General features: G+C 44.1%; 1 protein-coding gene and 2 long non-coding RNA genes across 5 annotated transcripts in view; 2 read left to right on the plus strand and 1 right to left on the minus strand.

The window, feature by feature from the left end:
* The window catches only part of SORCS3 (sortilin related VPS10 domain containing receptor 3), a 647321-nt gene that overhangs the window by 16259 nt on the left and 606180 nt on the right, over positions 1-24882 (plus strand). The window lies entirely within an intron of this gene.
* On the minus strand, positions 8317-9833 carry LOC133239386 (uncharacterized). Its single transcript, XR_009733811.1, has 2 exons — positions 9119-9833; positions 8317-8477 (listed from the first exon to the last, which is right to left on the minus strand). It is a non-coding gene; the product is annotated as an uncharacterized LOC133239386 (long non-coding RNA).
* LOC133239387 (uncharacterized) lies at positions 9864-13274 on the plus strand. 2 transcript variants are annotated; one of them, XR_009733813.1, is made up of 3 exons: positions 9864-10163; positions 12189-12402; positions 13014-13274. It is a non-coding gene; the product is annotated as an uncharacterized LOC133239387 (long non-coding RNA). The 2 variants fall into 2 exon arrangements; XR_009733812.1 differs by having other exon boundaries at positions 9864-10156; positions 13014-13273.

A 24882-nucleotide genomic window follows, 5' to 3' on the forward strand; every position in this document is an offset into this window, starting at 1 on the left:
TCCTGTTGTTGAGGCCCAACCCTTTAAGGGAACCTCATGCATTAAAACCACATTTATACAAATCAGCAGTGTGGTGTGGGGAAATTAAATTCTCTTTGAAGCAATTTGCCATAGACACATTATCTGAATGTCTTTAATGTATAGCACAACCAGATGAGGTAGTCTTCAGTTCAGTTCAGTTGCTCAGTTGTATCCGACTCTTTGTGACCCTATGAACTGAAGCACACCAGGCCTTCCTGTCTATCACCAACTCCCGGAGTTTACTCAGACTCATGTCCGTTGAGTCAGTGATGCCATCCAACCATCTCATCCTCTGTTGCCCCCTTCTCCTTCTGCCTTCAATTTTTCCCAGCATTGAGTCTTTCAAATGAAAGTTCAAATGAAGTTCTTTGCATCAGGTGGCCAAAGAATTGGAGTTTCAGATTCAGCATCAGTCCTTCCAAAGAATATTCAGTAGTAGTATATATTCAGATATATATCAGCCAGTATTCCTTTAGGATGGACTGGTTGGATCTCCCTGCTGTCCAAGGGACTCTTAAGAGTCCTCTCCAACAGCACAGTTCAAAGCATCAATTCTTCAGCGCTCAGCTTTGTTTATAGTCCAACTCTTATAGCCATACATGACTACTGGAAAAACCATAGCCTTGACTAGAAGGACCTTTGTTGGCAAAGTAACGTCTCTGCTTTTTAATATGCTGTCTAAGATTGGTCATAACTTTTCTTCCAAGGAGCAAATGTCTTTTAATTTCATGGCTGCAGTCACCATCTGCAGCCATCTTTTATTTAAAAATAATTAAAATAGTTTTAAGAAATGTTGTTGATATTCAACAGATATTTGTGGTGTGCCATCTATGTGCCAGGTGCTGCTGGGCTCTGAGTACATAATGGCGAGCTCTGAAGGAGAGGTTCATGATACTGTCACAGGTTCACCAAGGACGTTTACCTGGGAGAGGGCAGAGAGGCAGAAGCAGATGAGCACAATCAGTTAGATGAAGAGGAATGGGCAGAGTGTCTTGGATACCCAGCTTCTGTGGCATGAGGGACTGGGGTTTCTGAAAGGAACAGGAAGGACAGAGTGACTGGAGCAGAGGGTTTGTGGGCTAGGGGCTGGTGGGAGATGAATTGAGAAAGACAGGCATGGGTTGGACCAAGAAAGACGATATAGGCTCAGTGGGAGGAGTTTATTCTTTATACTAAGAGCAAAGGGGTAAGCCTTGGGAATGTTCAAAGTAGGAGAGTCATATAATTAAATTTGACCACCCTGTGGGTTGAGTTTCCGAGGTGGTTCAAATGGAAAAGAATCTGCCTACCAGTGCAGGAGATACAGGTGGGAGATGCAGATTCATCCCTGGGTCGTAAAGATACCTTGGAGGAGGAAATGGCAACCCACTTCAGTATTCTTTCTTGGAAGATCACATGGACAGAGGGGCCTGGCAGGCTACAGTCCATGGGGATGCAAAGAGTAGGACATGTCTTACCAACTGACTGGCTGACTGAGGGGTTGGAGGGAGAAAAGGCTGGATTCGAGGAGACCAGAGTGTTGCAATGGCTAAAGAGGATGGTGGCTTGGGTGGTGGCAGCGTAAGTGGTGAAAAGAAACCAACTGAAGAACTATTTAGCAAGCGTGATTGATTGTGTTGTTGGCTTCTCTCTCTAATTCTTCACTCTCTCTCTAACTCCCTTAGTGTTGGGCTTTTGCATTGCCCTTTCTCTATGGGTGGGACCTTCTTCCTCATCTCCTAACCTTGAGTTTGGCCTTGTGACTTGCTTTGGCCAATAGAAGTACTGCTAGTTCTAAGCTTAGTTATCAGAAGGTATTGTATATCTACCTGCTGTCTTGTACCTCTGCAGTAGCCATGAGAAAAACATGTCCAGGTTGGCCCACCAGTCCTGGGTAGAGAACAGGAGACAAGTCGTCTGTAGCTACTTCCATCCAAGCCCAGCCTAGATCAGCCCAGCCCAGCCCTGCCCAGCCCAGCCATGGGCAGGAAGACTGCCCAGCCAAGCCCCAGCTGCCCTGTATACTTATGAGAATAAATGACTGTTGTGAGAATAAATGATTGATTTATTTATTTATTTTTGGAAAAAGATGGAGATTTGAGTGATTTGTTCTGCAGCACTTTTGCAGCAAAAGCTGATACAGCAGATAAAATCAAGAACTCGATAGACTGGATGCAGCAAACACGTAGGACCATGACTACAGGGTTAAAGGGAGGCTTGCTTGTATTTCGAGACCATGAGCGTCATACATGTTCAAGGCTATACTTAAGTGTGTCTTTTTGGTGGTTTCCTGCTACTCACCTCTCTTTATAGTTCATGGCTTCTTTTCCTGGAGCTGAATGAAGTAGGTCAGATTCATGGTTCAAAGAATTCATCTTCCACTTTTTCTTTCTCCTTTCTCACTCTTTTTCCAACAGCTTGGCCAGATTCCAGCAGAGTGTGTGAGCTGAGCAGTCCTCAGGTCCTTCCATGAGGGCCTTCCAGCCTTGACACTCAGTGTGTATTCTGGATCGAGTCAAAGTCAATTTCTCCTCTAGCCAGAGAGATGGGGTTTCACTTAAATAGGGGAGTTATGTGGGGCCAGGGATTTTCTTGGTCTTGATGGATTATTTAAAATATATTCTGATAAAATATTTAGCTTTTAAACAACAAATTTAATACAGGGAATTGTGTTTTATTTATTAATGGCAGTTGCAAGGAGATTGGTAGGAGTTGTGCTAAAGTACACTGTTGTGATTTTGCAAAGTATAGTAATTACTGTAATATTTTGTTGAATTATTAATACCTACTATGCCTGCAGGAACATATGCTTCTTCAGTCGAATGGATTTCAAGATTGCCTTTTCCCTCTTCTGGTTTTGTTTTGTGTTTTTCTTTTCTTTTTTTGCACACTTATGAATTTTTAAAGAAACGGAGTTGGGGCAGAGCTGATGATATGGTATGAAACACCACCATGACAACCATGTAACTGAACATAGGCAGGCAGTAGAGAAGCATTGTTGCTCCTTGACGATCCCCGGCCTCAGCCAGCCTCTTCACAGTTTGGACTGAGGGATACTGAAAGAATCATGTCTGGGATAAAATACTTCTCAGTGGGCCTTTTCAGGAGTAGAGGTAAGGAGAGAAAATTGTGGGGAGGTCATGCGTGTGTACATGTGAGTGTTAATGTGCACATGCCTTTAAACAGAGCTGATCTGACCTGGAGATGGAGTTGGCAGATTTTTAGGTGGTACTAGCATCCTTTATTAGTTATTTCAACAACTATTACTTAGTGTCTATTATGGCCTCAAAAGAGATTAATGGGGATGATGATGGTCATAGCTTAGTGGTTGTGTGAACAGGCTCAGGCTGCAAGAGGACTCTGGATCCAAGTACAGGGTACCCTCAGGAGCATCCCTTTTGCTTGTGACTAAACTGGAACTGGAAAGCCAGTCTCCATATCATCTTCTACCAGCTTTATGAAATGGTCCAAATCAGTCAACATCAGACTCATTTTCTCATCTGTGTAATAGTTGGAGGGATCAAAATGAAATCATATGTTTGAAAGGGCATTATAAACTATACACTTCCAGACATGTGTGAGAGAGTGCTATGGCTACCAAATCATAAAAAAAGTTGCTCATACTTGTGATGTGACTTTGGGAGGCAGAAGAAAGGATTCTGTGCTCAATGATTTTTTTTTTTTTTGATGGGGGCAGAAACTTGACAATTCGAGTCATTCCTTTGGGTTAAACATGGTCCTCTCCAAGATTCTCTAAGAATATAAATAGTTCAGAGGTCATATTTTAAAGCTAGAAAGAACACTTAATGATATAACCATGTCCTTTTCCAGGTATGAAAAATATGGCTAAGAGAAACTGCTGCTGCTAAGTCACTTCAGTCGTGTCCGACTCTGTGTGACCCCAGAGACGGCAGCCCACCAGGCTCCCCTGTCCCTGGGATTCTCCAGGCAAGAACACTGGAGTGCGTTGCCATTTCCTTCTCCAAATAGAAACTGCAGAGTGTTTAAATTCACCAAGATAGTGGAGGAACCCATACTAATGTCTGTCTAGCTGATTCCTAATCCACTGATCTTTTTTGGCACCTTGAGGTTCTTGTTTCCCATTAAGTTCTTAATACAGTCTCGGGCTTTTTTATTCCAGTAGGATGGAATGAATAAATTAGATGACTTACGGGGAGACAGAAGCTGGGGTGTTTTAGGTGGCAGAGTCACGCTTAGGTAGATGGACCTCACCTTGATTCTTAGCTCCATCACTGACCGGCTCTGTGACTTTGGGCAGTTTCTTTTCTGAAACCTAGTTGTCTCTTTTATTTAGCTGAATTATAATCCTTATTTTGCACACCAATGTGGGGGTTTGGTGAATGTGAAATGTTTGACAAGGTGTGTGCTTGAAAATGGGGGTGATTATTAGGTGATAAGAGGTCCTGAAGATTAGCTTGGTCTGCCTCCTGGTTGGGGCTTGCTGGGTGGCTCAGATGAATCCAGCCTATAGTGCAGGAGACCTGGGTTCAATCTCTGGGTCAGGAAGATCCCCTGGAGAAGGGAATAGATACCCACTCCAGGATTCTTGCCTAGAGGATTCCATGGGCAGAATAGCCTGGCGGACTACAATCCATGGAGTCACAAAAAGTAGGACACAACTGAGCGACTAACACTTTCACTTTCACCTCCCGGTAGATCTGCCTCCTGGGAGCCGTTTTTGCCACTGTACAGATGTGTGTTTTAAGGGGAGGAGAAAGATGCCACTTCCCTTCCTCAGGGTTGGGGGAGGAGGGACTCATGAAATGCTCCAGCAGAGAAAAGCCCTGCACAGTGGGAAATGATCTTGTAATGGCTACAGGGGTGAACTAGGACTTATCAATAGCCTTCTCTTTCTCTTTAATCTCAGATTCAACCCTATTTAAATTTCTCCTGAAGGGAGTGGAAATGGTAAGAGTGTAGAGATAAGTGTCTTTAAAGAAGGGCAGGTGACCCTGAGGATGAAACACTTGTATCCACCTGCTGCACAGCTGTTTGGTGGAACTCTGTCTTATAGCCCCTCTTCTTGTTTTAAATTTAAGTGGCTTCCTAAAAACAGGCTTTTAGAATTTATCCTGCTTTTAACAAGTCTATCCTGAATCCTTTGTGAATGGATAGGACCCATTGTAACGTGTGAATTTTAATATTTAAAGTGGGGTCAACCCCAATGGCACCCCACTCCAGTACTCTTGCCTGGAAAATCCCATGGATGGAAGAGCCTGGTCGGCTGCAGTCCATGGAGGTCGCTAAGAGTCAGACACGACTGAGCGACTTCACTTTCACTTTTCACTTTCATGCATTGGAGAAGGAAATGGCAACCCACTCCAGTGTTCTTGCCTGGAGAATCCCAGGGACGGGGGAGCCTGGTGGGCTGCCGTCTATGGGGTCGCACAGAGTCGGACACGACTGAAGCGACTTAGCAGCAGCAGCAGCACCCTATGGGTTAGCACTTGAGTAGAGGATGAAATTTCCAGGGGCAGGAGGAGATCTCAAATGCCCCAGAAAGTGAAGTTGCTTAGTTGTGTCCTATTCTTTGTGATCCCATGGGCTGTAGCCTACTAGGCTCCTCCATCCATGGAATTTTCCAGGCAAGAGTACTGGAGTGGGTTGCCATTTCCTTCTCCAGGGGATCTTCCCGACCCAGAGCCCCTGTCAGTCTCTCAGGCCTGGGGGCTGGACCAGTGTTTATTAAAGAGAAATAAGAAAAGAAAGTGATGCTGGGAAAACCACCCTGGCTCTTACCCTCTCCTCTGCCCAGCACTCTCCATGTTCCTCACTCTTCCTGCTCTGAGAGAACCTTCTGATACTAGTCCTTTATTCTTCCCTTCATTTTCCTGAGATATGTGCATTTTATTTGATTTTCCCCCAGCTGGAGGTATAATTGACAAATAAAGATTGTACATACTTAAGGTGTGCAGTGTGATGTTTTGATGCACATGTACATTGTGAAATGATTACTAGGATCAAGCTAATGAACAAATCCATCACTTCACATAGTTACTCTTTCTATGCTGCTAGCAAATTTCAAGTTTACACTACAGTATCATTAACTGTCCTCACCATGTGGTACATTAGAACTCTTAACTGAAACTTTGTATTCTGGCCAACATCTACCCATTTATCCCACCTCCTAGCCCTCGGCAACTACCATTCTACCCTCTGCTTCCGTGAGTCTGACTTTTTGAGAGTCCACATATAAGACAGAGCATATGGTCTTTGTTTTTCTCCACCTGCCTTATTTCACTTAGAAAAAAATGTCCTCCAGGTTGCAGATGGTAGGATTTACTCTTTTTTAAGGCTGAAAAATTTTTTGTTATATATAAATACTACATTTTCTTTATCCACTCATCAGTTGACACTTAAACTGATTATCTTCTCTGAATTCACTTTGGTATCTGAGCAAGTAGGCTTCCCTGGTGGCTCAATGGTAAAGAATTCGCCTGCAATGCAGGAGGAGTCTCAGGAGATGTAGGTTCAGTCCCTGAGTTGGGAAGATCCCCTGGAGGAGGGCATGGCAACCCATTCCAGTATTCTTGCTGGGAGAATCCCATGGACAGAGGAGCCTGGCTGGCTACAGTCCATAGGATTGCAACGAGTCAGGCACGACTGAAGCGACTTAGCATGCATGCATGCATCTGAGCAAGTGTTGAGACTTGCAGTTTGTTTCTCTCTTCCGCTTTCTCCTACCCCATCCCTAACTCTTCTTTCCTCTCCTCTCACTGCAGGGGCCAGTGGAGCTGAGAGATGGGCTCCGGCAGCTGCTGGCCACCCTCCCTCCTTGCCCTGGGTCTGTTCTCTTTCCACCAGCAGGACCTCTTGCCTGCGCCCTCCTCTCTACTGTGAGCTCTGTGCAGGAGCGGCCTCTCCATCATTAGAGGAAGCAGTGGGGTTCTGCTGTAATTAAAGCAAGCCAACGGGAGGAAGCAAAGCAGAGCAGGGAAAAAGCAGCCACCAACAAAACATCTCATTTCCCACACAAACTCCTCAACAACTGCTGTCTATTGGCTTTCATGGGAACCTGCTTCCTTTAAACACAGCAAAACGAAACCCCACAGGATGGTGTGGGAAAAAAGTTATCCTCAGGCTGCTAGAGTGGAGGTTTAGTCCTTTCCCCCACTCCCTACCCTGCAGAGCAAAACGATCAAATGTTAGAGTCGAAAGAGACCTCAAAAGTTATTTAGTTCAACTTCTTCCCCAAGACTGGGGTTACCTTCATCACCTGCTCCTCCTAAGACAGCATCTCTGACACATTGTTCCCTGCCTCCCACTCTTCCCAGCTCCCTGAATTTGCTGGACCAAAGCAGAGACAAAGATCGAAGGTACTTTACTAGCAGAAAACTGGCCACCCAAGCCTGTCATCATTTATGGCACTGGCTCCGGAAATGTCTAATTAATTCATTTATCCAATTAGCCCCTTGCTCTCTGAAATGCTTTTTCTTGGTTGCTGGGCAACTGGGATAGACTTTCAACACATGCATGCTGCTGGTGAATGAACCATCAGTTTTTTCCTTCACCCTGGCACCCCCACTTTTCTTTCTCCTTTTATTTGTCTGATGCACAGTAATGAAGAACATCTCCACCAGTCTCCAGTTTTCTCACCTTCCCCAGGCCTCTGGATATACTTGCTGTCTGCCTTAACACATTTCTGAAGGTAATTTTTATGCCAGACATTTGTCATGGACGAGGAGAGTGACAGAACATACAGGTACACAGAGATGTGTTTGCAAAATAATGGAATTAGCCCCGCTCACGAAAGACTTGAGGAGAGCTTAGCTGGTGCCTGGGACCTGGCCAAGTTTATGCTCAGAAGTGTTTGGGCAGAGTGGGGAGACTCTCTTCTGGTGATGTGGCATTAACAAGGGCAGTGGTTCCATTTGTCTTTATGGCCTGCCCTTCCTGGGGAATTGTCATCCGTCTCCAGCCTACAGTGTATTGTGAGCACTAACTAGGAGGCAGGACTTTAAGAGAGACTGAAAGAGACATCAGGAGGGCAGTACAGTGCCTTGAGGAATCATCCTTGAAACATAACATGCTCTCGTTGCAGGATGTGGAAGTGCCACATGCTGCTTCAGGGAGTTAGAGTGTTAGAACTGGACTTTGAGCTGAGGCTTCCACCCTTTTCTGTCTTTACAGATGAGAAATTGGAGGATAAACCTTCTGGAGGATATACCATTTGCTTGGTGTCTCAGAACCAGAGTTTGGGGTTCCAGAGTCCCAGACCTTCTCATTGGACTACCCTGCTCCTCTTTGATCTTATGGAACTTTGTCCATAAAATTAGTCACTGGAATCACCAAAACTCGATTTTAAAAATTGACTTTATTTCGAAGTTGGCAGTGAAGATTTGCAGAACTCAAGGGTCTTGGTTCTTGTTCCCCCATCCACCTGGGCATACGTCTATTGCAGAGGCTGGAGCGTGTTTTCAGTATGAATAAGGAATGGTTCTTGCCCTCAAGAGCCCCTGCTTGTGGGAGAGGAGATGGCAGTGAAGGAGGGAGGGACTCCTTCTTGGAAGGAAACATTCAGAAAGGAGGATCTGGGCTGTTTGACCAGAACCCAGATCTTATATTTGAGGGGGCTGTGAGGGAGGAATGGGGGTGAGGGACATTCTTTGGCCAAGAGGGCAGCATGGGCCAAGCTTTGCAGGCACGAGAGATTATGTTTGGGGACCGGAGAGTGGCCTGGAAATAGGGCCCTCAGGCCACGTAACTTTCTCTGAGACAAGATAACTGGCTCGTTGCTGCCCTTACTGACATCTGGAAAGCATGGCCTCCTCCTATCCAGAATAATAAGCAAGCAGAGTTATCTGAACTACATGCATACGTGGGTATAGGAAAGCATATGTCAAGTTTCCTGGATGGATATGACTTCCCTTTGAATTTAATTCATAAATAATGATGAAGGTCATAAAAGTACATGCTCACGACACATGTATTTAGCTACTGCTGTGGACCCAACTTGCCAGGTGCACAGCATTCAGGAGAACCAGCTGCCTAGAGAAGGAAAAGGGGACTCTGCAGTGGGTAAAGCACTGGCTCCCAGAGCCTACTGTGGGACCAAGGGAAACCTTTAATTGAGAAGAGCCCTTTCCTTGGCACTTACAGTTGTGTCAGTCACTCAATCTGTAATTTCAAGGGATATGCACAGAGGGACCTGGCCTTGACAATGAGCACCCTGACCACGCCTTTTCAATGCGACCAGTGCTTCTGTACTTGCAAGCGTTGCTCTTCTGGGTAAAGGTCTCCTTCTTTCAGCTGTGCAGACAAGACGGGGCTTACTTTTGCAGAACCTAGAGATGGCATTACAGAATGCTCCTTTGAATAAAATCTCCTCTGAGAATTTTCTTAATAAGATGATTTGAGTTCCTCTGCTGTTTTTCTGGTAAGACTTTTTACTTTCAGAATGCGCGCTGGGCTGACGATCACCATGGTCTGGTTTTGGAGCAGTCAGACTCACATGACAGTCGAAGGTTCTGGCAGGGAAGAGTTGGTAGCTTTTTACTCAATAAACAGTGTGGTGGGCTTTGGTGGATGCAGCCTCGTGAGCTTGGGTCTTCCTAGACCAGAAGGTGGAGTCTCCGGTAGTTGCTGCTTCTTGTTCGTTCCTTTTTTCTTTGGCGAAACACGATTCTTGTCTTAGTGAGTTCTGTTAAATCCATTCTTTTCCAAATGGGGCTGCTATTGTGTGGAAGGGATTGGAACTTTCTCTCCCTCTGGTCATCCCTTGCCATCCCTCGGGTGATTCGGTTTCCCATTTTCTGAGATGTGTCCACGGGCTTGTCCCCCACCCCCGCTTATATAAGGAGGCAGGGTGCATCTGGTGCCAGATTTCATTCAGCCCTGTAACAATCCCCCCTTTATGACATCACTGCTTATCACCATGGAAACAGTCCCGAGTCACAGAGACTGGATTGTAGCATCATAGCATCAGACAGGACGAGGGGGAGAGGAGAGGAGGGAATTGAGACTGTCTGGAGAGATGAAATTCCAATAAAATACCATGTGATGGCAGGATGTGGGATTTTTCTGTTTGGATTCCTGCACAGAAAGTCTAGCCATGGGTTGCCAGAGTAAACCTCATCTAGGATAAGGAGGAAGAGCTGTTGTGGCATGTGGACTCTGGACTCTTTGTTCTTGCTCGGTAATAGGTGAAGTTGATTAAATTTAATGAGTGCTCTGCTGTATTTTATATGTATTTCTCATTTGAGCCTCACAAAAATCTCCATGCACTACTGGATCAGAGAGGTTCAGTAACATGACTCAGATTACTTAACTGGAAAAGGCAGAGCTGAGATTTAGAGGCAGAAGTTGTGGTCTGTGCTCTCATGAAGCTTACAGTTTGTGTGTGTGTGTGCATATGTGTGTGTGTATTGGAGACAGTTATTAGGTAAATAAAATAGAAAGAGTTAAAATTGTGCTACAGGTAACATGAATGCATGGTGCTTCAGTGAGGTGGTTTTGGCGAGTGAGTAGAAACGGACTTATGTTCACGTATTATGAGATTTGGAAACATGGTTCTGCGTATAAGAGAAAGTGAAAGTCACTCAGTCATGTCTGACTCTTTGTGACGCCATGAACTGTAGCCTACCAGGCTCCTCTGTCCATGGAATTCTCTAGGCAAGAATACTGGAGTGGGTTGCCATTTCCTTTCTCCAGGGGATCTTCCCGACCCAGGAGAGAAAAGACATTCTCCTCTAATATAAAACATCCCTGGCTTGCCCAAGGATCAGGCTAGAGTATCTCCTGACCATAAAGGAGTAGTGGCCTTTTTTTTTATAGGAGAAATAAATAATGGCTAGATTTTGCATGATTAAAAAATATTCTATTTTAGACGTGTTAAACTCTGGCTGATAAATGAATGAACAAGTAACAAATGAACATTAAAAGGGGAAATCCCCCAAGGAAATGGTCAGTCATGTTTAATTCAACAGCTTGTTTCTTGTTGTGGTTTGCATGGTTCCCAACAATTGCGATTGCCTGTTGTAGTCATGTGGTCTGGCCATATATTCTCTTAGTGAAATTGGTTCAAGTCTGTAGGACTGATTAGCTAAGTCCTTCTCAGTGTTCTAAGGGCTTTGAGGCCTTCATTACGGATCACTTCTGGGTGCTGATGTCTTGGTGCACCCCTCCCCCCGGCAGATGAATGGGTCTAAGGAAGCCCATTCCTCTGCATTCCTGCCACCCTGCTGAGCTGTCAGGAGTGTTGGTGCCCTTCATTGCACCCTGGGACTTAGAGTGGACAGCTCTCTCTTTGGTCTCCTGAGTTGAGGTTGCCCATCTCGGCTGAGCACCTTACTGGTTGGAGCTCTGCTATTATACTTTTGCAGTGGCAGGCCTCTGCGTGTGTGTCTGTGCATGTGTACAGATTTTAATTAGTAAGCCAAATGAAGTGCAATTTACAATCCAAGCTTGTTCTTTGTAAGACCTAGAGGATGCCAGTCTAACTGCTTACGTGGCCCTTCTGGACCTATGCTGTTGATTCTCTCTGAACCATTTATGACTGACTGGCACATACAGAACTAAGTGGCTTTTTTAAAAATCATGCATGAAGAGTCATATAATGAATTAATTAAGATCACAGACTTGGAAAAGACTCTGATTCTGGGAAAGATTGAGAGCAAGAGAAGAAGAGGGTGGCAGAGGATGAGATGGTTAGATAGCATCATTGACTCAATGGATATGAGTTTGAGCAAACTCCGGGAGATGGTGAAGGATAAGGAAACCTGGCGTGCTGCAGTTCATGGGGTTGCCAAGAGTCGGATATGACTTAGTGACTGAACAATGATAGATTTGGGAGCAGCATACATAGCAGTTTGGCCTCACTTAGTTGGGCCTCTTACTAGCCAGATAATCTTGGGCCATTTACTTATATTCTTTACATATAATGTCTTCATTTACAATGTCGGTATGAATCTTAGTTCCTACTTCAGAGTGTTGGGGTTCAGATTCAGTGAGATGTATCTCTAACATCTGATTATGATGTCATTCTCATCAAAATCAACTGTAATTAAGTGTGCCAAATGTACCCTTTATGTTTTTCCCCAATAACTTGTTAAACACCTTTTGAGCTCAGCGCAAAACTTGGGCTGTTACCCAGATCACATCTAGATTTTCTCAGATTTTGAGTTTGAAAGATCAGAATAATTGGCATTTTTATTGTTCATCATTTTCAGGCACCATAGGTGAAGAGGGCCCAGGAAGTGTTACTCCTGGTATGGAACTGATTTCTGAGAACTTTGTCAAATAACAGAGAGACTTTCTGGAGTGTAACCTTGACCTTACTGCTGGAGGAGCACATTACACAGGTATAGCCTCTGCCTCTAATTGCGAACAGTTCTCTTCACATGGAACTGCCAGAGGGAGAATCCAGCCAGCGGCATGTGTAAGGTAACATGCACACACTGACCATATGAGAGAGGCTAACCAGGGTTAACCACTCAAAACTAGCTCTCTGACCTCAGGAACTCAGATCATCTTTTTATATCCTCAGATATAGAAGGAAGAAGATAGTGGCTACTAGATCCTTTAATTTGTTTTATTGGTGTGTAATATACATGCACTAGAATGCACAGATTTGAATAGTACATCTCAGTGAATTTTTTTTTATGTGTGATTACACTGATGTTACCCCACCATGTAAGTGAGGTCAAGATATAGAACATCTTTAGCATCCCAGACAGCTCCTTCATTTCTCCTTCTCATCAATAGCCTCTCCCCATGGAAATAATCAATATTTTGATTTCTATCAAGATGTGTCTGTTCCTGAAATTCACGTACATGCAATAATGTGTGGCAGGCAGCCTCTCAGAGGGTTCCCAATCATCTCTGCCTCTTGATAATCATGCCTTTGTGTGATGTCCTCCCTTGGATGTGGGCTGGACCCCGAAGCCTGCTTCTGATGAATAGGATATGGCAAGAGTGATGGGATAGCACTTCCAAGATTAGGTTCCTCAAGGCTGTGACTTGCATTTTGCTTGTACTCTCTTTGGTTCTTCTAGTTTGCTCTGACAAAACCAGCTACCATGTTGTGAGCTGCCCTCTGGACAACAGCCGGTGAAGAACTGAGGCTCATGGCCCAACAGCCGTAGAAGTGAGCCTGGAAGCAGATATTCCCCAAGATGAGGCTTGAGATCACCACAGTCTGACTGATACCCTGATCAGAGCCTTGTGAGCAGCCCTGAGCTGGAGGACTCAGATAAGCTGCACCTGGATTCCCAACCCACAGAGTGGATACAATAAATATCTGTTATTTTAAGCCACTGAGTTTTGGCCTAATCCATTACATAGCAGCACATATGTGATATGTGTAGTATGTTCTGGTTTTTTTCCACTTAACTTTATGTCTGAAATCTATCCCTATTTGACGTATATACCATTATTATTTAAAAAAAAAGTTGTCTAGTATTACAATGTAGAAATGCACCCAATTTATTTACTCATTCTATAATTGATGGACATCTGGTTGTTTCTTTTTTTTTTTGATTGTATGAACATTCTTGTACATCTTTTTGGTGGATACGTACACTCATTTCTCTTGAGCGTATGCCCGGGACTGGAATAATTGGATCATAGAATTCAGTTCAGTTCAGTCGCTCAGTCATGTCCGACTCTTTGTGACCCCATGAACTGCAGCATGCCAGGCCTCCCTGTCCATCACCAACTCCTGGAGTCCATCCAAACCCATGTCCATAGAGTCGATGATGCCATCCAACCATCTCATCCTCTGTCATCCCCTTTTTCTCCTGCCCTCAATCTTTCCCAGCATCAGGGTCTTTTCCAGTGAGTTAGCTCTTCGCATCAGGTGACCAAAGTATTGGAGTTTCAGCTTCAACATCAGTCCTTCCAATGAACACTCAAGACTGATCTCCCTTAGGATGGACTGGTTGGATCTCCTTGCAGTCCAAGGGACTCTCAAGAGTCTTCTCCAACACCACAGTTCAAAAGCATCAATTCTTCGGCACTCAGCCTTCTTCACAGTCCAACTCTCACATCCATACATGACTACTGGAAAAACCACAGCCTTGACTAGACAGACCTTTGTTGACAAAGTAATGTCTCTGCTTTTGAATATGCTATCTAGGTTGGTCATAACTTTCCTTCCAAGGAGTAGAATAGACTTTAGTAGATACTATCAGACGACTTCCCAAAGTTATGCCAACTATACTCCTTTGAGCAATGTTTGATTTGCATTTGTGCCACTTCCTTGCAGAGGCTTATGTGGTGATATTAACATATCTCATGTGGTTTTAAATTTGATAAGTGATGGATGTTGATCATTTTTTTATATGTAGCATGGCCATTGAATATCCTTTTCAGTGAAATGCCTGTTCAAATCTTTTGTCCATTTTATGTTAAATTCTGTATTTTAAAAATGGAGTTATGGGAGCTCTTCATATTCTGGATTTAAGTTCTTTGTCAGATGTATTTATTGTAGAATATCTCCTTCCAGTTTGTAGCGTCAGGTGTGTTTATTGTAGAATATCTTCTTTCAGTTTGTAGGCTGCTTTGTTATTCTGTTAATGGTGCACTTTTTATAAAGGGATGCTCTTAATCTTAACGAAGTACAATTTATCAGTGTTTTTAAGCTTATAAAATCTTTGCCTGTTCCTGTATCAGGAAGGTTTTAGTCTATGTTTTCTTCTTATTTTAATTTAATTTTATTTTTAAACTTTACAATATTGTATTAGTTTTGCCAAATATCGAAATGAATCCGCCACAGGTATACCTGTGTTCCCCATCCTGAACCCTCCTCCCTCCTCCCTCCCCATACCCTCCCTCTGGGTCGTCCCAGTGCACCAGCCCCAAGCATCCAGTATCATGCATAGAACCTGGGCTGGCGACTCGTTTCATACATGATATTATACATGTTTCAGTGCTATTCTCCCAAATCTTTTACACGTTTTACTGTTTTAACATTCACCTTTAGGCCCATAGTCCATCTGGAATTTCTTTCTTTCTTTCTTTTTAATGTGCAGAATTCTGAATAAGGAGGTCAAATTCATTTCCTTTTCTCATATGGAATTTCAAGTGACCTAACACCATTTACTGAAAATATATCTTTGTTGCAAATCAAGTGTCTTTATTTGTGAATTTTCTGTTTGGTTCTGTTGGCCTCTTTTTCTATCCTAACACCAATGCCACACTGTCTTAATACTGTAGGTTTGTAATCCATCATATTATTTGGTAGTTCAATTTTGTTAACATTTTGTGTTTTCTTCTTGGCTCTCAGCTCTTTGCATTCCCATGTATATTTTAGAATCAACTTGCCAATTTCCACCAAAAAAGCCTGCTAGGATTTTTGGCTAGGGTTATATCAGTTGGTCATTTGGATGAAAATTGATGTTATTTGGTTTTCCTTAATTTCTTTCAGCAGTGTTCCACAGTTTTCTGTGAAATTGTCTTGAAAATCTTCAAATAGATTTATTCCCAGGAGTTTGATGCTGTATGATGCTATTTTAAGTGGAAATTTTAAAAACTTTCATTTTCTAATAGCTGATTGGTAGTATTTAGATTCTTTTGTCTTTTTTTTAAATTTTATTTTATTTTTAAAATTTACATAATTGTGTTAGTTTTTTCAAATATCAAAATGAATCCGCCACAGGTATACATGTGTTCCCCATCCTGAACCCTCCTCCCTCCTCCCTCCCCATACCATCCCTCTGGGTCATCCCAGTGCACTAGCCCTAAGCATCCAGTATTGTGCATCGAACCTCTTTTGGATTTTCTTTTCACACCATTATATCATTTGTGAATGGGTGTTTTGTTTCTTTTATTTACATCCTTTAATTCACTTTTTTGTCTTATTAACCAAATTATAACCTCCCAAAAGTATTGAATAGAAGTGGTAATAGCTGACATCTTTCTCTTATTTCTGAATATAGGGGAAAAGCTTTCAATATTTCACAGTGAATCACTGTGTTTGCTGTAGGTGGTTATATATACTTTTTATCGTATTAGGGGTAAAAAAATCTTTTTCAAGTGTAACGTTTTATGATTGTTTTTGAATGCATCACTTTTTAGTAAAAACTAATATATAGAAGGGAATGATAATGATGATAATATGAGTAAGAATAAGAGAGACAAGAGAGAGGAGGAGATGAAGAAGTATGCTAAAAAGGAGAGGAAGAATTTCCTGGATGCTTCCTGTGTACCAGGCACTCTGAGGGTTGTAGGAAGTTATGATCAACAGGTCACATGGCTAATCAAGGCTGGGGCTGAGTGAGAATCCAGTTCTCCTGGGAAGCAGGAGAGAGTGCAAATAAAAAGGAAGACCTGTGAGGAAGAGAGCAGTCACTGCAGTCCTCCTAGGGCCTCTGTCTTTACTGTGTCTCTTTGTATCTGATTTTTTTCTGTCTCTTTTTCAATCGTTATCTTAAAAAAATATTTATTTATTTTGGTTATGCTGAGTCTTCATTGCTGTCCTGGGCTTTCTCTAGTTCGGGCGAGCAGGGACTATTTTTCGTGGCAGTGCACTGGTTTCTCATGGCGCGGCTTCTGTTGTTGTGGAGCACAGGCTCTGGGGTGCATGGGTTTCAGCAGTTGCAATCTGGGGGCTCTAGAGAGCGGGCTCATTAGTTGCGACGCACAAGCTTAGCTGCTCTGTGGCATGTGGAATCCTCTCGGATCAGGGATTGAACTTGTGTCCCCTGCATTGGGAGGCAGAGTCTTAGCCACTGTACCACCAGGGAAGTCCGATCTATCTCAGCCTTGATCTTAATCTTGGGCTCAAGCTCAATCTCATTCTTCTTCAGTGGAGAATGGTGGTGGGTACCTCCTTTCCTCCTCCATCAGGTGATGTGAAATCCCTTTTTCTAGACTCCTTATTTTAATTCAGTTTTGAGATGCCCATAACATAATACCAGCTTACCTGGGTCACTCAGATTACAGTGTCTGGGGCAGGAGATGAATGGGCAAGGCTGGTGCCTCCTTGGTGTCTCAGTGTCAGCTCTCTGCGAATAATGGCCATCCAACAGTTAGTGGTACACACAGAGAGAGATGGCCACGATTCAGGCTGAAGTAAAGCTGCAACCACCCTCCTCATCCCAGACAAGCCCAACTCCTGTGGCGACAAGCCAAGCTCATCTCCTGTGGGCTGAGGTCTTTGTCTCAGACTGACCTAGGGGTGTCTGTATGCCATGAAGTGCTGTGTTGCCTGAGCCCTCTGCAGCTGGCCTGGTTCTCCTGTGGGTTTTGCTTTCTCTTTTGCAAAGTCTATCCTGAGGCTATTGTTTGGTTTTCTGGTCCTGACTGAATTAGGATGGTTTCATTTATGGTGAAAACAATAGAAAACAATCACAAAAAAGCGCTGAAGAAGAAACAGAATACAGAGGTTTTTTTTTACTCTTTGAAGGATGAATGCAAACATGTTTTGCAGTGTTTTAATACGCTCAAGATGCTCCCTCTCACGTTAGCCAACCTCTCACCACCTACCCGGGGAAAGCTGGTGTGTTTGTCATGTATGTGTGTTACTTGTTGAGTTGTGTTCAACTCTTTGGACCCCACAGATGGTAGCCCATCAGACTCCTCTGTCCATGGGATTCTCCAGGCAAGGATACTGGAGTGGGTTGCCATTTCCTTCTCCAGAGGATCTTTCCAACCCAGGGATTGAACCCAAGTCTCCCACGTTGCAGGCAGATTCTTTACCATCTGAGCCACTAAGGAAGCCTGATTGTGGTGTGGCAGGAGTTTACTGGGGGAAGAGGCTGAGTTTTGGGCTAAGCAGTTGCCTGCGTGAGGGCATCATCATTTCACCATCACTGAAACTTGAAATACCACTGGTCCCCAGGGATGGTCATGAGGGCTTGGTGCAGGGGTGAAGTGTGGTGGGAGTGAGACCATTGTTATCACCTTGCTTGGTACAGCGACCCCAGGGCTACAGCCAGTTTCCTAAGAGTGGCCAGTTGTCTCTAAGCATGACTTCTGGGGAAAGTGTGGCTCGTTTGACACCATCCGTTCCCCGTTCCTGAAAACAAACCACGCAGTGCGTGTGTATTTAGCAAAAAGGACCACTGAAATTGCTTTCATTGCTGAGATTTTCTACTTTTTTCTCTCTTACACAACATTTTCAAGAGGGATGGTTCATGACCAGGCATTTGTTTAGAGCAATAGGCACTCTTATGTCCTAGGAACATTCTAGGAGCAATAGAATTGATGTCAATGGTAGACACAACACGTGCATGGTCTGAAAATAGAAAATCGTGAAGATGCCAAAATTAAATCTCTTAACTGAGGATAGAGCCCTTGAGAATAGATACTTTGAGAGTAAACAAGGAGGAACCTCAGCATTTCATGTCTTCTGCCTCCTGCCTTCAGGTGGTGGTGTGCTTCAATGACCTGCTGCTAAGTTACTTCAGTCGTGTCTGACTCTGTGTGACCCCATAGATGGCAGCCCACCAGGCTCCCCTGTCCCTGGGATTCTCCAGGCAAGAACACTGGAGTGGGTTGCCATTTCCTTCTCCAACAATGACCTGAGGCTTTAGTAATAAGCCTTGTTAAAGTGAGGTGACACCTCATATTTGGAGTTGATTAGTTGGGTGGCCTAGACCTAGTGCACACAAGTTACTTCCCAAGGCAGAGAGCAGAGCTGCAAAGGCAGTTACTAAGTGAATTCACAGGTGCATAGGAAGTATTCCATCAATGTTAGTGTGTACAGTTATTATTGCTGGGCCATGTCTACAGTGATGCCTTCAGGTCTGGATGCCCAAGATAAATGAGAATATCATTTGCTGAGAGAGAACAGGATGGGGGAAGGATATTGGAATCCTCTTGTAAAAGAAACCGTGGAAAATATTAGCTTTGTTTAACCTGGGAAAGTGATGACTTGGGAGATGGGAGCACCAAATATTTGAAGGAATTCTATGCAGAGAAGGAAAAGAATTGTTCTTTAGAACCTTAGAGGGTAGAAAGTAGACTGGAGATGAGAAATTGCAAGGAGGCTGATTTTGTGGCACTTTGAGGAGGAACTTTGCCTGGGGGGAGACATAGGTGGAGCCTAAGGCAGCTGCAGAGGGGTGTGTGGAGGACTTTGGAATGTATCTTCCAATTTCCTTCCAAGGTATAAATGAAATGAGATGAAACTGGGTTCTCTTGCTTGTGGAGAAGGAAGGAAAAGCTGTTGGAGTGGCCCATGTGGGCCAGCCGTGGCTGGTGAGAACTTTATCCATCTTGAAAGAGAAAGGAAGGATCCATCATTTATTGAGCACTATGTATCAGGAGCATTGCCAGGTTCTTTTCTTTCTCCCCTTTCCTTTCTTTATTCCTTCATTCCATTATAGGCTATTGTAAGATGTTGGGTATAATTCTCTGTGCATGCTAAGTTGCTTCAGCTGCGTCTGACTCTTTGTGACCCTTTGGACTGTCGCCCACCAGGCTTCTCTGTCCATGGGACTCTCCAGGCAAGAACACTGGAGTGGGTAGCCATGCCCTCCTCCCTGAAGGCGATCCAAGGGGATCCAAGCCGAGTCTCTTATGGTTCCTGCATTGGCAGGCAGGTTCTTAACCTCTAGTACCAATTCCCTACACAGTAAATCCTGTTTTATGTGTAGCAGTTTGTATCTGTTAATCCCGTACCTCCAATTTGTCCCTCCTTCTTTCCCCTGTGGTTACCATAAGTTTGTTTTCTAGGTCTGTGAGTTTGTTTCTGTTTAGTATATACATCCATTTGTATTATTTTTTAGATTCCATTTATAAATGATATAGCATTTGTTTGTCTGTGACTAATTTCACTAAGGATAATATTCTCTAGGTCCATACACATTGCTGTGAATGGCAATATTTCACTTTTTAATGGCTGAAGAATATACAGTGTGTGTGTCTGTTTGTGTGTATCATGTCTTAATCTCACTGTCTGTTGATAGGCACCCTGATTGCTTTCATATCTTGGTTATTGTATATAGCGCTGATATGAACATCGAGGTGCTTGTATCTTTTTAAATTAGGTTTTTGGTTTTTCCATATATATACCCAGTAGTGGAATTTCTGGATCATATAGTAGCTCTGATTTTAGGTTTTTAAGGAACGTTCATATTATTTTCCATAGTGGCTGAACTAATTTACATTCCCACCACAGTGCCCAGGGGCGCCCTTTTGCCAGATGCATTCTATACATGACTGACTTGTCTCAGAACACCTTCAGTTCAGTTCAGTTCAGTTGCTCAGTTGTATCCGACTCTTTGCGACCCCATGAACTGCAGCATGCCAGGGCTCACTGTCCATCACCAGCTCCTGGAGTCCACCCAAACCTATGCCCATTGAATTGGTGATGCCATCCAACCATCTAATCCTCTGTCATCCCCTTCTCCTCCTGACCACAATCTTTCCCAGCATCAGGGTCTTTTCCAGTGAGTCAGCTCTTTGCATCAGGTGGCCAAAGTATTGGAGTTTCAGCTTCAGCATCAGTCCTTCCAATGAACACCCAGGACTGATCTCCCTTAGGATGGACTGGTTGGATCTCTTTGCCATCCAAGGGACTCTCAAGAGTCTTCTCCAACACCACAGTTCAAAAGCATCCATTCTTTGGTGCTCAGCTTTCTTTATAGTCCAACTATCACATCGTTACATGACTACTGGAAAAACCATAGCTTTGACTAGACGGACCTTTGTTGGCAAAGTAATGTCTCTGCTTTTTAATATGCTGTCTAGGTTGGTCATAACTTTTCTTCCAAGGAGTAAGCGTCTTTTAATTTCATGGCTGAAGTCACTATCTGCAGTGATTTTGGAGCCCAGAAAGATAAAGTCAACCACTGTTTCCACTGTTTCCCCATCTATTTGCCATGAAGTGATGGGACCAGATGCCATGATCTTAGTTTTCTGAATATTGAGCTTTAAGCCAACTTTTTCACTCTCCTCTTTCACTTTCATCAAGAGGCTCTTTAGTTCTTCTTCACTTTCTGCCATAAGGATGGTGTCATCTGTATATCTGAGGTTATTGATATTTCTCCCGGCAATCTGGATTCCAGCTTGTGCTTCCTCCAGCCCAGAACACCTTCAGGCGAGCAGTAAAGAAGGAAGAAACACTCAGGCAGCTGAAGTGACAGTGCCTTTCTTCATCTTCTCCTGAAACTCTGTGCTCTCAGTTGGGTCCTTTCACACCAAGTCCACTTTTTCCTCATCTAAATAGATGACTTCTGGGTAGAGCAGCCCTATTTCAAACCCTTTTGGAACTTTCTCTGGGGGCTGGGATGGCCCTCTAAGCACACACTTTTGCCTTGTCAGCTGAGATTCCTGCAGAGTCCTCACCCAGGGCTCCCGATCACAGTGTCTATTCTTCCCCTTCCCTTGGTAGAGAATTCCAGAAAGCCTTCTGTTGACCTTCTTTTAATTGCCAATAGTTATCAATAACCTAAGATATGCAGATGATACCACCTTTATTGCAGAAAGTGAAGAAGAACTAAAGAGCCTCTTGATGAAAGTGAAAGAAGAGAATGAAAAAGTTGGCTTAAAGCTCAACATTCAGAAAACTAAGATCATGGCATCTGGTCCCATCACTTCATGGCAAATAGATGGATAAACAGTGGAAACAGTGGCAGACTTTACTTTTTTGGGGCTCCAAAATCACTGCAGATGGTGATTGCAGCCATGAAATTAAAAGATGCTTACTCCTTGGGAGAAAAGTTATGACCAACCTAGACAGCATATTAAAAAGCAGAGACATTACTTTGTCAACAAAAGTCTGTCTAGTCAAGGCTATGGTTTTTCCAGTGGTCATGTATGGAAGTGAGAGTTGGACTATAAAGAAAGCTGAGTGCCAGAGAATTGATTCTTTTGAACTGTGGTGTTGGAGAAGACTCTTGAGAGTCCCTTGGACTGCAAGGAGATCCAACCAGTCCATCCTAAAGGAGATCAGTCCTGGGTGTTCATTGGAAGGACTGATGCTGAAGCTGAAACTCCAATACTTTGGCCACCTGATGCGAAGAGCTGACTCACTGGAAAAGACCCTGATGCTGGGAAAGATTGAAGGTGAGAGGAGAAGGGGATGACAGAGGATGAGATTGTTGGATGACATCACTGATTCAATGGACATGAGTTTGAGTAAACTCCTGGAGTTGGTGATGGACAGGGAGGCCTGAAGTGCTGCAGTCCATGGGGTTGCAAAAGTCCGACATGACTGAGCAACTGAACTGAACTGATTCAATTTATATAGCCCAGAGTGATAAATATTCATGCATAGTACAGTACATCCAACATTTTAGCCTTTTTGTTTTTGTTCAGTATCTAAGTCGTGTCCGAGTCTTTGTGACCCCATGGACTGCTGCATGCCAGGCTTCCTTGTTCTTCACTATCTCCATGAGTTTGCTTAAAGTCATGTCCATTGAGTCGGTAATGCCATCCAACCATCTCATCCTCTGTCGGCCCCCTCTCCTGTCTTCCATCTTTCTCAGCATCAGGGTCTTTTCCAATAGGTCTTTAACCTGTTGTGTTTTTTAAATTAAATGGAAACATTCAGTTAAATTCAATAAAAGGGAAAAAAGGGAGAGCATCTATATGTAGCTATTTTAGTCTTGCTGTGGGACTGGGTGGGAGGCAAATAGGAAATGACCCAAGTGTCATATTCTATCTGAAAGTTCCCTAAGGAGACACCTGAAATGTCTGGACCTGCCCACCCTTGTTCATTTGTGCTCACGTCTACTTATTAACTCCCTCAGCACAGAGTGCCTTTCCATGGGATGCGAATAGACTAAACAGAGCTTCTGCAGCTCACAGCCTAGTCCCGGATGAGACAGACACATGATCAGATGTGCCAGGGTCACCAGGGAAGTGTAAGGAACGTGTGAACTCTGGCATTCCCAGAGGAGCACAGAGGACTTGCTGGCACAGAGATGGGACCCCCATCAGGACCATATCGTTTCCTGGTCCTGCCTCCAAGGCATCTATTCTCAGTGAAGTGAGTCTGACCTTGGGGCAGGTCCTTGAAGGACTCGAGTCAGACTGCCGCGGTTCATATCCCAGCTCTGGCTCTTACCATGAATGAACATGATCCTGAGTGAGTCATGTAACCTCCCCATGCCTCAGTTTCCTTATCTGTATAGTGGGGATAATCACAGACCACACCTCGGAGTTGTTGTGACGGCTGCACTAGTGTGTACCCATGAGGTGAGGAGACACGGCTGAGCTGAACTGCATGACCTTGGCTGCTGTTGCTGCTTGCTCAGAGGCCCTGATCTGTGAATTCCTGGGGCTTCCTTGTGCTGTCAGCCTCTGGGTTCTCAAAATGTTCTTGTGAAGTTTTGCAGTGTGAGGAGGAAGGCACACCGTGGGGGTGCTTGGTTTTGAGAACTGAACCCTCCTGAGAACCTACTTGAGAGCCTTCAGGACACCTTCCAGAAGCCAGCACGCAGGTCAGGGAGGCCAGTAGGGCAGGCACCTTGGCAGTGGAAAGGGAAAATAGCAAACCTTCCTGTGACATCCCTGCCTCTAATGGATTCCCTCTTTTGTGGGAGGAAACCTGCTCACACGTAGGTGTGACAGTGTGACACATGCTGTACCCCGTGGGTGTGTCCCTGCTTTACAGTGGGAACTAGGAGCTCTTCCTGTGTAGTGCACACGTGAGGAGATGCTCCTGAGCCCGGTAGGGATTTTCTCCAATAGAGCCCCTTTCCGGAGAGGGTTTTTATTTTATTTTATTTATTTATTTATTTTTTTATGGAAAGTGTGCATTTTATTTTATTTATTTTATTTTATTTTATTTTTAAACTTTACATAATTGTATTAGTTTTGCCAAATATCAAAATGAATCCGCCACAGGTATACATGTGTTCCCCATCCCGAACCAGGCCGAGGAGAGAGAAAGCTCACCGTCACCAGAAGGTTCCTAGCACCTGGCTCCCTGTCTCTTCCCATTTGAGCCACCAGGGAAGCCCCTAGCCCTGTGTGGCTTTTAACAAATCACCAGCCTGAGTCTAGTTGTGTCATCCATCATGAAGGGATTGATCAGATTCAAGACGCCATGACTGGTCCTTGTCACTGCCCTCACTTCCTGCTTGCTTCCTTGCTTCACTTGACCCAGCAAACACTGAGTTCTCTGCTCCCCAACACATGAGCAGAGCTCCTGCCTCAGGGCCTTTGCACTGACTCTTCTGCTCTCTGGAAAGTGCTGTCTCCAGCTCGCTGCATGGGTCACTGTCTTATCTCCTTCTGGTTTTTGCTTAAAGTTACTTTTGACTGAGGACTACCCTTGCCACCCACTCTAAAATTACGCATCTGTCTGATTCAGCTTCCTTCCCTGCTCTAGTTGTCCTCCTTGTAACTGTCTTGCATATTATGTGTTTTACAAATTCATCTGATTTATTGTCTCTCTCATCATGAGAATGCAGGCTCCCTGAAAACAGTTTTGCCTGTTTTGTTTCCAGCTCCCACACAGTGCAGGGGAGGAGGATCCTCGAGGTGGGGAAGCTTAGGAAAGCAAGGTGGGAGAAACACTGTGATTGCAAGCTCTCCGGCTCCCCTTTATCTCCTGAGCTGTGAAAAGAAATGGCCTCTCCAGAAGGCAGTTTGTTTACTTGGAAGAAATTCTATCTGGTGCCTAATAGATATTTGCTGAATGAATGAATCCGAGGCCAGGCCCTGGGGCTGTATGGCCTAGACTCCTCCACTTAGCAGCTCTCTGAACTTGGGCCTGTTCCTTAGCCTCCCTGACTTTGGTTTCCTTTCTTGTATAAAGGGGATAATGGTGTAATTACCTTGTAGGGTTGTTGTGAGGAATCCATGTGAGGCTGAAGAATGATTGAATCTAGTGAGTGTTCAACAGGCCAGTGGTTATTTTTTTAATGTACTTTCAGGTCTGATATTTTAATTGCAGGCATAGGAACCCCTCCTTGATGGAACTTGGGTCAAGCATTCAAGAAATGACTCTGTAGACATGGGTAAGGT

The sequence above is a fragment of the Bos javanicus genome, chromosome 26, assembly GCF_032452875.1.
Source record: "Bos javanicus breed banteng chromosome 26, ARS-OSU_banteng_1.0, whole genome shotgun sequence".
Taxonomy (NCBI): domain Eukaryota; kingdom Metazoa; phylum Chordata; class Mammalia; order Artiodactyla; family Bovidae; genus Bos; species Bos javanicus.